Source organism: Antennarius striatus, chromosome 3, assembly GCF_040054535.1.
Source record: "Antennarius striatus isolate MH-2024 chromosome 3, ASM4005453v1, whole genome shotgun sequence".
NCBI lineage: Eukaryota > Metazoa > Chordata > Actinopteri > Lophiiformes > Antennariidae > Antennarius > Antennarius striatus.
The window spans coordinates 9,425,623-9,439,590 of NC_090778.1; the positions used below are offsets into that span (position 1 = coordinate 9,425,623).

General features: G+C 39.7%; 1 protein-coding gene across 2 annotated transcripts in view; it reads right to left on the reverse strand.

Moving 5' to 3' along the window:
• Positions 1-13,968, reverse strand: part of antxr2a (ANTXR cell adhesion molecule 2a) — an 83,223-nt gene that overhangs the window by 18,729 nt on the left and 50,526 nt on the right. The gene's annotated exons all lie outside the window — the stretch shown is intronic.

Below are 13,968 nucleotides of genomic sequence, written 5' to 3' on the forward strand. Positions count from 1 at the left end.
AAAACAGACAGAGAAAGAATGTTACAGCTCACAATTAACAACCATAACATGATGCAGTTTTTCAAGCACTACGATTTTTGATCTGTAGTCATGTTTTTTCCAATCATTGAATTCAATTTAAAATGTTGTCACCATGATGCAATAGTTGACTCTGATAACAGATATCAATTAGATTTAAGCCAAAACCAAAACAAACACAAAGTAAAAATAATATGGAATATGCTAAAAAATAATTAATGAATATGTCATATGCCATGTAAAAATAAACCAAAGGTAATATTCAATTAATCACCATATAATAATGACAAATCCTACAGAAATAATATTAAAACAAATAAAGATGTATGAATACAAATTCTCACAGATAAATTAGTGCAAAATAAAGTTAATCAATACTCCAATCAGAAGAAATGTTTTAAACACAATAATGGTTCCTGTTTCTTCATCCTCTAACTGAAAGCACACACAAAAAACTCACCCTCACATAAGTGGAACTATAATCAAACTGTATTATTATTTTTCATGGTCTCACACAAAATGTGAATTTGTCTATGTGTGTGTGTGTGTGTGTATGTGTGTGTGTGTGTGTGTGTGTGTGTGTGTGTGTGTCGGCAGCTGTCTGAGTTGCAGCAGCAGGCTGTTCTCTAACAATAGGCCGACTGGCACCAAGAGGGAGCTCTCGCACAGCGAATCCCATCAGCCAGCAGGCCTCCAAATGCTCCTCTGTACCCTCCTGTCTGGCACTGCTTTTAGATTCGCTTCCTTTAGCCTGATTCCTGCACTGTGAAGGTAGGAAGCTTCACTTTACTTATAACCCTTTTTGGGAAATGTCTTCTGTGTCATTTCACTAGTTTTAAATAGGTCTATAAGAGTTTGGTGTTCAAAAACTGGAATATTCTTTAATGATGCGTTAGAAAATAGGCGGAAGCAGGTGACCCTTTAGCTTCTAGTCATATCTCTCCATGAAGGTGGCCGACATTAATGCTCATCGAAGTAGCAACAAAAATTTTTGCGAAAACTAGACAAAAAAACATCATGAAAACTTCACCTCACTGAAGACATCCTAAGTAAGGGGATGTTTCTCCGACCTGCTGATGGGCTGACCCTTCAACATTCAAAAATGTAATGAGTTCAGTCGGGAATATAATTTCTGTGAACACTAAAGCCATTGTTTATATGAGCTTTTCCTGTTATTCACACCTCTCACACATGCTTACTTATAATTTCCTGCTGCTGGGAAAATCAGGGCTGACTTGGACAGTTGATAATCCCCCTTTTCTATGTAAACTCTGCTTCATACCATAAACCACAGGAGATGAACCAAGCCTGGTCCCTATGGACTAACAAACTGCAGTCCAATCTGAGTTTTTGGATCATTTGGGTTTTTATTTTCAGAAAAATGACAAGAATTTGAAGTGACTAGAATTTTCAGAATTTTTTTAAAAGAATTGAACTCTTGTGTTGAACTGATAACCATTAAAACTGCAGACATCTATTTCTTTCTGTTTGAGACAACCAAAGCCCGTTCTTAGACACACAGGCCTCCCACAGTCCAGGTGGATTCTTCCTGTGGTGTTTGAGCTCTTACAATATCGGCACTACAGTCTGGCTCTGGAGCTCAAGTGTGCAGCAACCAACTGTGATGAGGACCAACGAAACTGGAGAATATTCCATTCCTCATTATTTGGCAGGGCTGGTGGGTGTTTGGTGGAGGGGTGGGGGCTTCGCTCCATCTTTGCATAGTAAGCCCCTCGACGTGTACCCTCTGCAACTAATCTCACACAGTCAACAAATAAGGCACATCAGATGCTGTTTTGGCCGTGGCCATCAGAGCGGCTAAGTTCAGTGGATTTTACGGGTTTTACAGCGCGGGGGCTCGGTGAGGGAAGAAGTGCTCTCTGCGGCAGCAGAATGGAATACGAAGAATGGGGATCTGGTGAGAGGGCGAAGCAGGTGCAGCGCAATACGGTCAAACCCATTCCAGGTCCCCTGTTCCCGGATGAGCGGGGCCTGACTTGGCAGGAAGAGTCGCCTTGTAACTGGGCCATGTTGGAGAGATGGAGGCCCACCTGTGCCACCCGGAGGAGCAGAACAATAGTCTGAATATGTCAGCATGAAATGTCAGTGAAATCTCATCAGACGGATGAGAGCGTGACTGCAGATAGATGGGTGGATGAGTCAGGTGGAGAGAAGGAGAGGGGAAGAGACAAGAAGAGGAGTTGAGGTGGACGGGTCAGAGAGACGGACTTCCATGTGAAGTCTGTGATTAATAAGGTTCATCCAAACACTCCATTGGCTTTCTATTCACATTAATGATAACAGATCGAATGGTGCTCTCAAACTGAACTGATTATAACACCCACCTTGGATATAGTTGAGATGTTCAACGCGTAGAACTATATTGTTTGCATGAAAGACATGTGAACCACTGCTTGGATTTAAGATAAGGTCTATTATATATCAATCCAATGACTTTCATTTTTAGTCAGTAAAATGTCAGAATTTAAAATAAAAGCCATTATAACTCAATGAGTAGCCCCTTTTTCCATCAACATTTCCAGGAACTTTTATTATATAGGAATTTATTCACGTGAGATAAATTCTTCCTGGTAATCTACCTATGTGATTTGTTTCCACTGCACCTCCTCCTCTGAAACATATCCAGATTAGGTTGACAACATGTATTATTCCTTGTGTTTTACTATATCACAAACCATGTGACCTCCACCAAAAAGTCAACAGGTGTTATTAGCTTGACAACTGAAAACACCCAACATGAATGTTTTAGAAAAAGAAGACGTTACAGAGATTTACTTTGAGATGGATGAGAGAGAAAAGAGAAAAAAGAGAGAGAGAAGAGAGAGAGAAAAATACATTTCCCTTCCCTTTATCATACCACTTCACAGATTCCAGGGAATCTGAGAAGACCTATCACCCTACTTGGTCCTTTTATCAGGGTAAATGTGGGGTTGAGGGACTGCTTTTTTATTTTACATCCCGCTTCAAAGCTGTGATGTATTGTGATTGTCAATGTTTGTGTGTTCGTCAGTTTGTTTGTTTGTTCGTTTGTTTGTTCTTCCGTCCGTCCGTTAGTGAATGCATATATCTTTGCAACTGTTGAAGACAGAACGATGAAACAAAAAGCATATTACTCGGGCGGCAAAGGGGATGACAGTGAGATAATGACCTTGAGAAAGTAGGCCAAGGTCAAATTTCAACTTTTGTACACTCAGGAACTGGATAACATGGAAAGAGTAGGGAGAAGGTCAGTGTGAGTAAAACCCTAGGTCAAAGCTACTGCTTTGCAGACGTCTTAAGATCAGACATCGCCCAGCCATCGGCGGTTCAATTCCAGCTCCCGCCAGACATCTTCGGAGTGTGAGCTGATAGTGGGAGATGTCAGCTCACCTCTCAGCCACTGCCGAGGTGCACTTGAGCAAGGCGCCCCCCCCCCCCACACACACACACACAAGCCGCTCATTGGGGCGCACTGCGAAGGCGCAAACCGTCGCTCCTCCTCCCCCAGTACTGACTGTTATTAATTACATGCCTACAGGCCCCTAGTGTGTTGTGTTTGTACAGGGGCCTGTGTTTGTGTGTGCTCTAACTAACACATATACTGTACAGCATATACAGTATATATGCATGTATAATTTCCCATGTGTGGACAAATAAAGTGATTTAATCTCTAAAAAAAATCTGCGATGTAGTGAAGCCATGCATTTTGAAGCGCGAATAAGCACGGGATTACTCTAGTAGTCCAGCAAAACTGCAATGAAATGCTGCAAAAATGTATCCAAAATGAAATTTCTTGCTGAACATAATCCTTCCAGTCCCTGCTGTCTGTTATGTATGTTGAATACTTAGCTCTCTAACCAGATCGTAAGCCACCTACACTGAACCCTTCTTCAGCATTACATATCTTCAGTCAACATGATCATGTCTCGGACTGTAGGGTTCTAACTCTAGGGCTGCAGAAGTGAAATGGAGTGTGTGACAACATGGGTTTGATTCTGACTCTCATCCCTCACAGTGTTTCATCCTGGACAGCCTGAGTCCCCCAGAGAAGTGTCTCTCTGAGGAGCTCTGCTGCACGGGATCTTGGGATTGAGGAAACCGACAACAATTTACAGCTCAGGCCAAATGATGTGCCACTTTATGTGTTTCTGAGCTCAAACAGTTTGTCCTACTATGATATAGTACAAGACACACATTGGTAAATACTGTTAATGATGTCAGGGAGCAGGGGAAGGCAATGGTACTGATGAATACTTCTGTTGGATTTGAGGATTTGAGTCAAGTATGTTCAATTACAGCTGCATTGTGTAGATAAAAATAGTCCTTTCCTTTCCCTTTTTCATCTTGTCCTGTCCTATTACAAACACTAGTGTTGACATCTTCTACAGTCTATAAGGTAAACAAAAGTACAAATAAAAAATTTAATTGCCATGTGTTTGTCTTCATGAAGTCTGCTCAGAACAAGTTTGAAACAAATCCACACAACAATTTTGGGAGACAAATATCAGGAAATAAACACAGCTGATCCCTTTCAAATGTTTGTATTGGATTGTCATATTAATTGATTGTATATTGCATTCCATTTCTCAATATCAAAGACAAAAGAGATGCACAAAACAAGGCATCCATCTAGGTTATTGAATGAATCTCCCATCTGGACTGAAGTATGAAAACCCTTGCAAGCATGAGAGTTGTAATCCAGTTGCAAGATGCTAATTTTGCAGTGATAAGCTACAGGCTTTGAAAGATTTTATTACCAGAAGAACGACTTTCTCCACATTAGAGATTTGCTATTACAGTATCTTAGTTAATCTAGGGTTTACTTTATCCAACAGCAAAAAGGCAAAAGCAACACTCATCACATTATTCCAACACTGTTAATGAGCTAAACACCAAACTGGTACTGGAAAACGATCTTATAACTCTTGGTACTTACGTTTCACTGCATCTCCTATATTGGTATTGATGTAAAAAGTAGTTGTAACATTCATCAAAAACTGTTAATAAGGGAACTTATAAAGTTGTAGATGTTAAGAGCATGTATCATCAGGAAATGACATCAGGATCACAGGTTTCACTAAAAACCTTGAATGTCAGTTTGAATTCTGATGTCTGTTTAAACAGGTTACACTTTAAACTGTGACTTTTTTTATTTTTACTTCAATCTATTTTTCTTTTATTTTAATCTTATGTACTGAATTGTTCCCCAAAGGGAAATTAGTGGCACACTCCAGTTAGTCACATACATAGATATATACAAGTGTGCCTTTGGTCTTTGCGGTCAATGCGTTCCAGGAACCACACGCAATTGAGGAAACCGTGATCGAGATCACAACCTATTTATCTTATTATTTACGGTAATTTAAAATTTATGAACCCTCCCCATACTGATATTAAACCACCTTCTATCTGTATTACCTTTTCCCACACTATTATAGACTGTTTCAAGTACTTTTGTGTCTTACGAGATTCCGAGACTGATGGAACAAGCGCACTTCCGGATGCCGTCAGCCAATAGAATGAGCGTACGGTATCACGTGACTGCCGACCAGAAATCTGCGATGAGGTGGAGTCGCAATCACTGATGCGTGATCGCGCAAGGGCGCACTTTATATTAGTGTGTACAGGCCCTGAACAAACAAACACACACACAGAGGACCTGTATACATGCAGGGGGTGGTAGAGTGGCGGGCAGCTCCTTCGTGGTGCGCTCACATGAGCAACTTGTAAGGGGGACGGCGCCTTGCTCAAGGGTGCCTCGGCTGTGGTTTGGAGGTGAGCTGACACCTCCCACTCTCGGCTCACACTCCGGTTGTTCTTGAGCAGGAGCGGGAATCGAACCGATCTTAGAACATTGGACGACCCGCTCTACCGCCCGCTCTACCACTGAGCCACTGCCGCCCCAAATGGAGTGAAATGTACATTTTCGGAGAATAATAAATAATGTGTCCAGGTCCAAAAACCTTCTGATTCAATTATTTATTTTTATCTAGATTTATTCTTGGTTTTTGTCAGTGATCATTTTCATCTTGAACTCATTCATCCTGAATGACATCATAATTGCACTGAACTCTTATTTAAATTAAACAATGTCCAGCAAAATAATAATTTAATTATACCTGCAGGCAATATCCACCCTAAATACAAGAAATAAAAATAAAAAATAAGAGTGAGCTGTCCCACATCCTCAGCACTGAGACATGTGTTCTGTTTTACTCTGTATCCTTCGCCACATATTGAACAAATTAAAAGTTCAAGTTGACGGGAGAAGCACAGCTGCATGAGGACAGAGGAGGGAGTCAGTGTGTGAGCAATCGTCCCTCCACGAGGATGCTGGCCCTCTTCTCACAGCCCCTCGTCCATACACACACACACACACACACACACACACACACACACACACACACACACACACACACACACACACACACACAAACACACACACACACACACACACACACACACACAAATACACAAACACACACACTGCCCACACAGCGCTGCCATCTGGCCTGCTGGGAAATCAGAGCCACCTGAGACTCGGCCAAATACATAATGCTCGCTGACAACTCTGGCATTTCTTTTCATTGTAAAGAGATGAATAAAGATGATAGAAGCACATTAAGTAAATGGGAGGACAGCGTTTAATATTTACTTTTGTGTTACTGTGAACTTTAGCGTATATCCAGGAAGCTGGAAACAATTAATTTTTAATTTTTTTTAAAAGAGCAAAAACTTCCCACTATCCTTGCTATTCAGCCCACATGCCTTTATACATGTATGTACACTATAATTGCTGGTGTTAGCACCTCTGGGAGCAACCTCAGCATTTGTAATGTTGACACAAACCTATCAACAACATGTCTAAAAGTACATGGAAAACCAATCGACAGCATTTCACCCATTTGTGGTAGTTACTTCCGAAAGAATGGGTACTTATCAGCTGCTGCAGCAGCCTCCACTCTTCTAGTTTCATACTTTCCAGCAGACTGTAAAACCTGGCAGCAGCGAATTGCTCCCATTCAGACAGAAGAGCATCAGTCGGGTCCAACACTGATGCTGGACGTTAAAGTCCATCTGGCTCATAATCACTGATCCAGTTCATCCAATGATTTTGGACTGGGATGAAGTCAGGCCTGTTTGCAGACCAGTGAGGTTCTTCCACACAAACCTGGGAAACCTTTTGCTAAGAGTCTGGGCAGCGTCATATTGAAATGGACAAGAGGCTAACACGAACTTTGGAGGCAAAATGGAAAAAAAAAACTATGGCGTATCATTAATGCATTTTAAAGTTTTTCTAATTCCAAATCAATTTATGGACACTGTTGATGCATTACCATTCACCAGAAAAAATAGTTCTATCCTGTTTCGATTGTCTTTATCCACAAGTGGCTAGTTAGACGTAGCATGATGTTATGTTACATACTTATGCTATCAGAGCAATTGGCTTCTGCTTTATGAAAACAGTTGAACAATTTATAAGTGGAGAACTATATGAAGAAGTAAAAGATGAAGTTCTTTGGTCCAAAGATATCTTCACCCTATCTATTATATTTGGATGATTGGTTCTACTGACATTACATTTCCTATAACTGTAGAGAATCAGTTTAAATAATCAAACCTAAGCCTAAAATTACATAGTGATGTTGAAATGACTGTCCAGTACCCAAGGATATACCGAATAGAGGATTAGCCATGTGTCCAATTAGAAGCATACCACTGGTGACATTAAAGGTGACAACATAGACTGGAAGTACAAATGCATCATTCAGAGATTAAAAAAATACATTTGTAGGTTCTGTAATTTTAATGATCAGTTTCTCCTGAAACACAATTGACATAAGAGAAATCAGATGTTTTAGGGCCTTTGCTGGATGGCGCTTCAGACATTGGATATGCTTGCCAAGAATGTTTTATGATCTCACATTATGCAAGTGAAGACAAAATCACATTGCTTCATCATGGAATTTGCAAAAGTTCTATTCTACTTCCTGATAACCTGCACCTGTTCAGTGATGTACCTAGTCCCTGTTAACAATACTGCCAGATAAATTTCTGAAATGGAACAGCTTTTGACTTTATCAGCTGTCTATTGTTGCCGGGAAAAGTGCTCTCTCTTGAAGCTTGAACGAGGAGACTACATTGTTGTTGGTGCAGCTGTTTCTTGCCAGGGCCTCCTGCTTACTTCCGCCCACCCCCACCCCCCAACCTCTCTGGTTTTGTCAGAGTAAGTGCACATCATTGGCAGCTAAAAGCTCTGGGCACCGTCCCTCTGGTTGTTCCAGAGAAATGCCAATCGTTTTGGCGACGACAGGGCCTTCACAGAAGGCGCAGGAAGGCACAGATGGCACTAATGGACGAGCAGAATCCAACTGAGGGACCGGGACAGAGCCACACCGGAGCGCCGTCCAAATAACTGTAGTGTGAATGTACTGTATGGCCAATGTGCTGCTCTGCTCTAGTGGGTATGATGCCACTGCAATGCAGCATAAAGAATTAAAAATGATAAAATAATCATAAGAAAAGGAGATTGTGGGAGGATCAGTGTGGAGTGGTGCCAGAAGGATCAGACAGAGGAGAGATTGTTCTTGGGCTGATATCTGCTGAAGAGAGTTGTCTGAGTCAACCCACTCTACCCAGACAACTGGGTTTACAGCTAATGGACTCACTGTCAAGGAACATGCACCTTCTCCTGGTACAATGGTACTTTTATAAAATGTGTGAGCCAACTGATAGCCTGTGAGGAAATATTACATTAGGATTTTTCTTTCAACAAATCATTCCCTCTATTTCCCATGTGATGCCCACATGCTGCAGATCTTAACATTTGTGGTGTTAAGTATTGAAAAAATAAAAGAACATTTCTATACGCAGCAGTCCCTTTTTTAAGCAGATGCTTGTAGGAAGAACTAGTCACAGCTTTTAAGAGATGCTAAAAGGCCACTGAAAACCTGTTTGGAGGTCTGTGTTCTTCTGAAAAAAAGTTTAAATATTTCTGAAAGGTTAAATACCTTAAGTTTGAGCCTTTTTCTGCCAACTGTGCGCTTTCTAAAAATGCAAGAAGCCTTTAGAGCTGAGAGGAAAAGCAGATAGGTGGGCAGATGGGAAATTTTGTGGTGTGACATTTTTATATTCTGAAAAACAACAAAAAAGTAAAAGTTATTCAAACACTAGTTTGTAAAATCTAAAGTCTTCAAACCATAAAAAAAAGGACACAAGCAAGATGTTAAACCATAATGCACTTCCTATGAAAATATGCATCCATCAAACAAAAAAGAAGCCAGCTCTGCAGTTGTAATGCAGCTGTTCACTGTCCCAGAGCTGTGGATGTGCAAACCTCTTGAGCAAGGATTCCAAACACAAACCCAAAGTGAAGAGTGGGCCATTTGTTAATTTTTACGTTCGTGTGCCACAGTGTATCAGCATCCTCAAAGAGCCGGTGGGCTCATCTGTACTCTTAAATTATGCGTCATCACCACAGACATCCTCTCAGAGAGGCCAGGAGAGAAACCACAAACATTCAGAACTGCACTCAAAACATAAGCTCACATCATGTCTGCGGGCCACGACCACATCCACAAACAGTTTGTGTGTTTGGCTACAATCTGTGTAACGTTTGCCTGTTAATATTTCACTATCAAATCGGTCTCTTTCACTAAATACTGTAGAGTGATATAGCTTTTGCTTAAACCTCAGGGGGTTTAAACACACTCAGTTCACAATTGTACGTGACCTGCCCATAAACCAACAGCAGAGTTACAACAATAACCACCACCACAATAATACTACTGCTACTACTACTATTACTACTACTAGTACTATTATTACTACTGCTACTACTATTAATAATTATTATTACAATAATAATAATATTAATAACAATAATGATGATGATGATAATAAAACTGCTCCTGTACCTCAAAGTAGTAAAATAAAGTGATCAAAATATGTATTATAGATAGAAGACGTTAAAGCAGCAATAATGTATTAAAACAGGAAAACAATAGGATGGAAAAATAGCAATAACTGCAGATATAACTGAAGAAGGTGATGGGAATAGGTGAAGAAGCACCTCATGTAGTTTATATATAAGATATCTACCTTCCTTTCTTCTTGATGTAAAATGTAAGATTGAATTAGGGAAGGCTACTTAAAAAACAGTAACAAACTAGCTCCAGCCCGAAACTCTTGTAACTCATGTAACCAAAGCATGTGTGTCAATGACAAATATCAATCTCTCCTCCCGCCATTATACAAGACAGGGCAAGAGATTTTAAAGTGTGGTGATGGACAAATTGAATGAAAATGAGTCCAAATATTTCTTGATCTGTTTAGAGAAGCTATGCACAGGCATAATTAGGTCAATATTAACAATCGGCACCAGTAACATGTATTAGTTAAATGTCAACATCCCTATCTGTAGTGCAATCACCGATGTCAAGAATTTCTTGAAGATTAAAATTGTCTATATGATGTTGAAAATTACAAATTAAGTTTTCAACAACCTAACTGTAATGAAAAGGTTTTAAGATGACTTATCAGGGCAGCAAGACGGCACAGCAAGGCAGTTCCCGGTTCGAGTCCCACTCTGTGCCGACTTTGCATGTTTTTGGAGCTTCCTCCAAACCACCTCCAAAAATATGTGCTTCAGGTGGACTGAGCTTTCCAAATCGTCCGTAGGTGTGAGTGTGTGTCTGTGTGTCTACATGTGGCGTCGCAGTGCACTGGCATCGCACCCAGAGTGTACCCTGCCTGTTGAGCCGCATTTTGTAATAACGGTGCATTTTGTAATAAACGTCAAAAATGTCATAAGTTATTACATAATGCGGCACCATTTATTACAAAATGCGTTGGGCCAGTTTATTACAAAATGCGGTACTTTATTACAAAATGCGACTTTATTACAAATTGAAATGAAAAAGTTATTACATTTTGGACTATTTATTACAAAATGCACCGTTATTACAAAATGCGGCTCAACACTGCCTCATGCCCACAGCTGGCCTGGATAGGCTCCACCACCCCGCGACCTGCGACGACAGAAGAAGCCGCTATAGAAGACGAATGAATGAAAAACAATCAACACATTCTGATGTATTTGTATCTTCTTTTTTGAGAAGACATTTACACATTTTAAAGATGAAGATGCAAATTGTGTAAAGTGTCATTACAATGTGTGTAAATGTGTGAGTGCTACTACTCCTGTTCCCTACATGGGTCCCCCTCTTCCCCCTCCACCAGCGGCATGCTGGACAGGGTCACATGTGATCTGCTCTTAGCAGAGATGCAGGCCATGCGACAGGGAGGGCCAGTAATTGGAATAAGCTGTCAAGTTGAGGCGGTGTTATTGTGTGTGTGTTGTGTATGTGCCAGGGAGGGTCCCCTCCTACAGGGTGGCACACATTAAAGTCCCTGATGAGACTAATGCAGGCGGAAATGGCTCTGGCATTGTGCCTAGTCAAGAGGTGAAAAGGAAGGCTGGTCTGGGTCAACCATGTCTTCAAATTAATCCAGAGAAAGTATGAGGAAATAACGCACAAGATGAACACAACGTGATTGTAATTTGTCTTACATGTGTGGACGTGGAAGTCATAATTGTTATGTTTTTAAATATTTCTCTGCATTTGACTTTCAATAAAAAGTCAGAGTGTTTACAAGGGATCCTAAAAAAACAAATTTCCTTTATTCACATGTAAATTCCAACAACTCATATCGGCTCCATAAATGAATCACTGAGCCTTCACGTGGAAATAGAGAGAGAGTTCATCAACAAATTGAAAATGCAGATTTGCAGCTAATAATAATGTGGCGACACAAAGCTGAATACTTGCCTGTAGTTGACATGATTAACAATAATTACAAAATAGGTAAAAGAAAGTAATTAGAAGATAATTGTATCTCATCAATGTCACAAAAGAGATAATTACATTCTGTGTTGACTAAATAATTTATTGGTATTTTCTCTGAAAATTCTGATTTATTGTATGTTTCCAAGCACATAAACATTTGTAGCTGTCTCATCATAGTTTCGGTTTGGTCGAAAAGTTCCCTCTGAAAAATGTCATTATTTAAATTTCTTTCTTTATTAGTTTCTCCTTCAATAAAAAAAATGATTTTTTATGCTGCTCTTAGTATATATGTTTTTTTAAAAATGTTTAATTGATTTTTCAATTAATTAAAGATTGTATCATTTATTTATACAATTTAATACCTTTTTGGAATCAGTGTGAACACCATTAAAAATATCATTTTTCATTGGAAAAATGAAATTAATATTCCTTTATTGTAGTGTTTTGATTCTTGAATTAGAGCATCATGTCTAGAACAGGCAAATTCAAAGTAAAACACGCTTGTTGTGTTGTTGTGCTGTACCATATATTCCAAAGTTGTTTTGCTTATTTAGCAGAGCTCATAGTTGATTTACACTAAATGTTCTGGCTTCATAATTCATAACCAAAATCTGTCTGCACGATCAAAGTTAAATCAGATTTTACAGCAAAAAACTCTAGCTTTAAATTTCAGATGGAGAAAAGTTGTTATTTACGAGGTTGTAAACTAACTGCATGAAAAATCAAGCAAGTGGTGGCGGTCTGCTATGCCGGGTGAAAAGGCACAGTGATAAAGCATCTTGTTAGCTCAACTGAGGAAAATATGCTTATCATGCCGCATGTTAATACAAGCAGTAAATAATGTGATCATCAGCCAGCGATGCTGGAAATATAACAGCGTGAAGGAGCCTGAAACCACACTGACGACAGGGAGGTGTTGTGTGTGTGGTTGTTTTTAACATGGGCTACAAAGTGTGAGAACTGGGTTAATGTGACCTGAGCAGTGGAGACATTAGCGGCAACACACACTGGGTGGACCGTCAGCAGGCATTTTACAGAACTAAAAAACAAAAAAAAATAATCCCCAAAAACTCAATCGTGTCAAGGCAGAATACTTCATTAAATATCCTAATAATGTCATTAATCAATATACAATACAGACTGTAAAAAAAATAGTATGTTGGAAGTTTGACTGGATTCCACTATCAGGTTGCAATAAAGCAATAATGATTAGAAACACATGAAAAAATTCTCAAAAATAGTTCCCAATTTCAATTTTTTATTATTGTAATATTTAATGCTCCCTCGGGGGACACTTGTGTGTTCAGACTCAGCAATAATGAGACAATAGCGGTTTATTGTTACTGATTTTACTTTTTCAGCTAAAAAAATATTGAAATTAATTCCGATCTCTCAGGTAAAATATTTTTTAAATATTTTAAACACATACATTTTTAAATTATATATATTGGACAGGTGTGATTTAAGCAATATCTTGTGGTATATACCGCGGTGCACTGGCGTCGTGCCCTGAGTGTCCTCCGCCTCACGCCCTATGCTGCCGAGATAGGCTTCGGCTCCCCGTGACCCGCTGTGGTGGATACAGCGGTGGTAATCTGATGATGACTGACTGACTGACTGTGGTATATATGTTTTGAAATTTGTGTCAAATAATTTTATAATCAGATAATCTTGAGAATTTTGCACCATGTATGTGGAATTATCCATAAGTCATATCAAATCTGTGTGTGAATTCTCAGTTTTGATTTTAAATATTTTCATCGGACACTTGAAGAAACTCTTTAACTTCGTCACTTGTTTTTTTGTTATTTGTTGTTTGATTTTTGGTTAGGGAGAATTTGACTAACTCTATCACACAGTCTATATGCAGGTCTTATTCTTCTTCTCCTTTCGGCTTTTCCCTTCAGAGGTGGACACATTGAATCAGTTGCCTCCATCTAACCCTGTCTTCTGCATCCCCTTCTCTCACATCAACTACCTTCATGTCCTCCCTCATTACATCCATAAACCTCCTCTTTGGTCTTCCTCTAGGCCTCCTGCCTGGCAGTTCAAAACTCAGCATCCTTCTACCAATATATTCACTATCTCTCCTCTGGACATG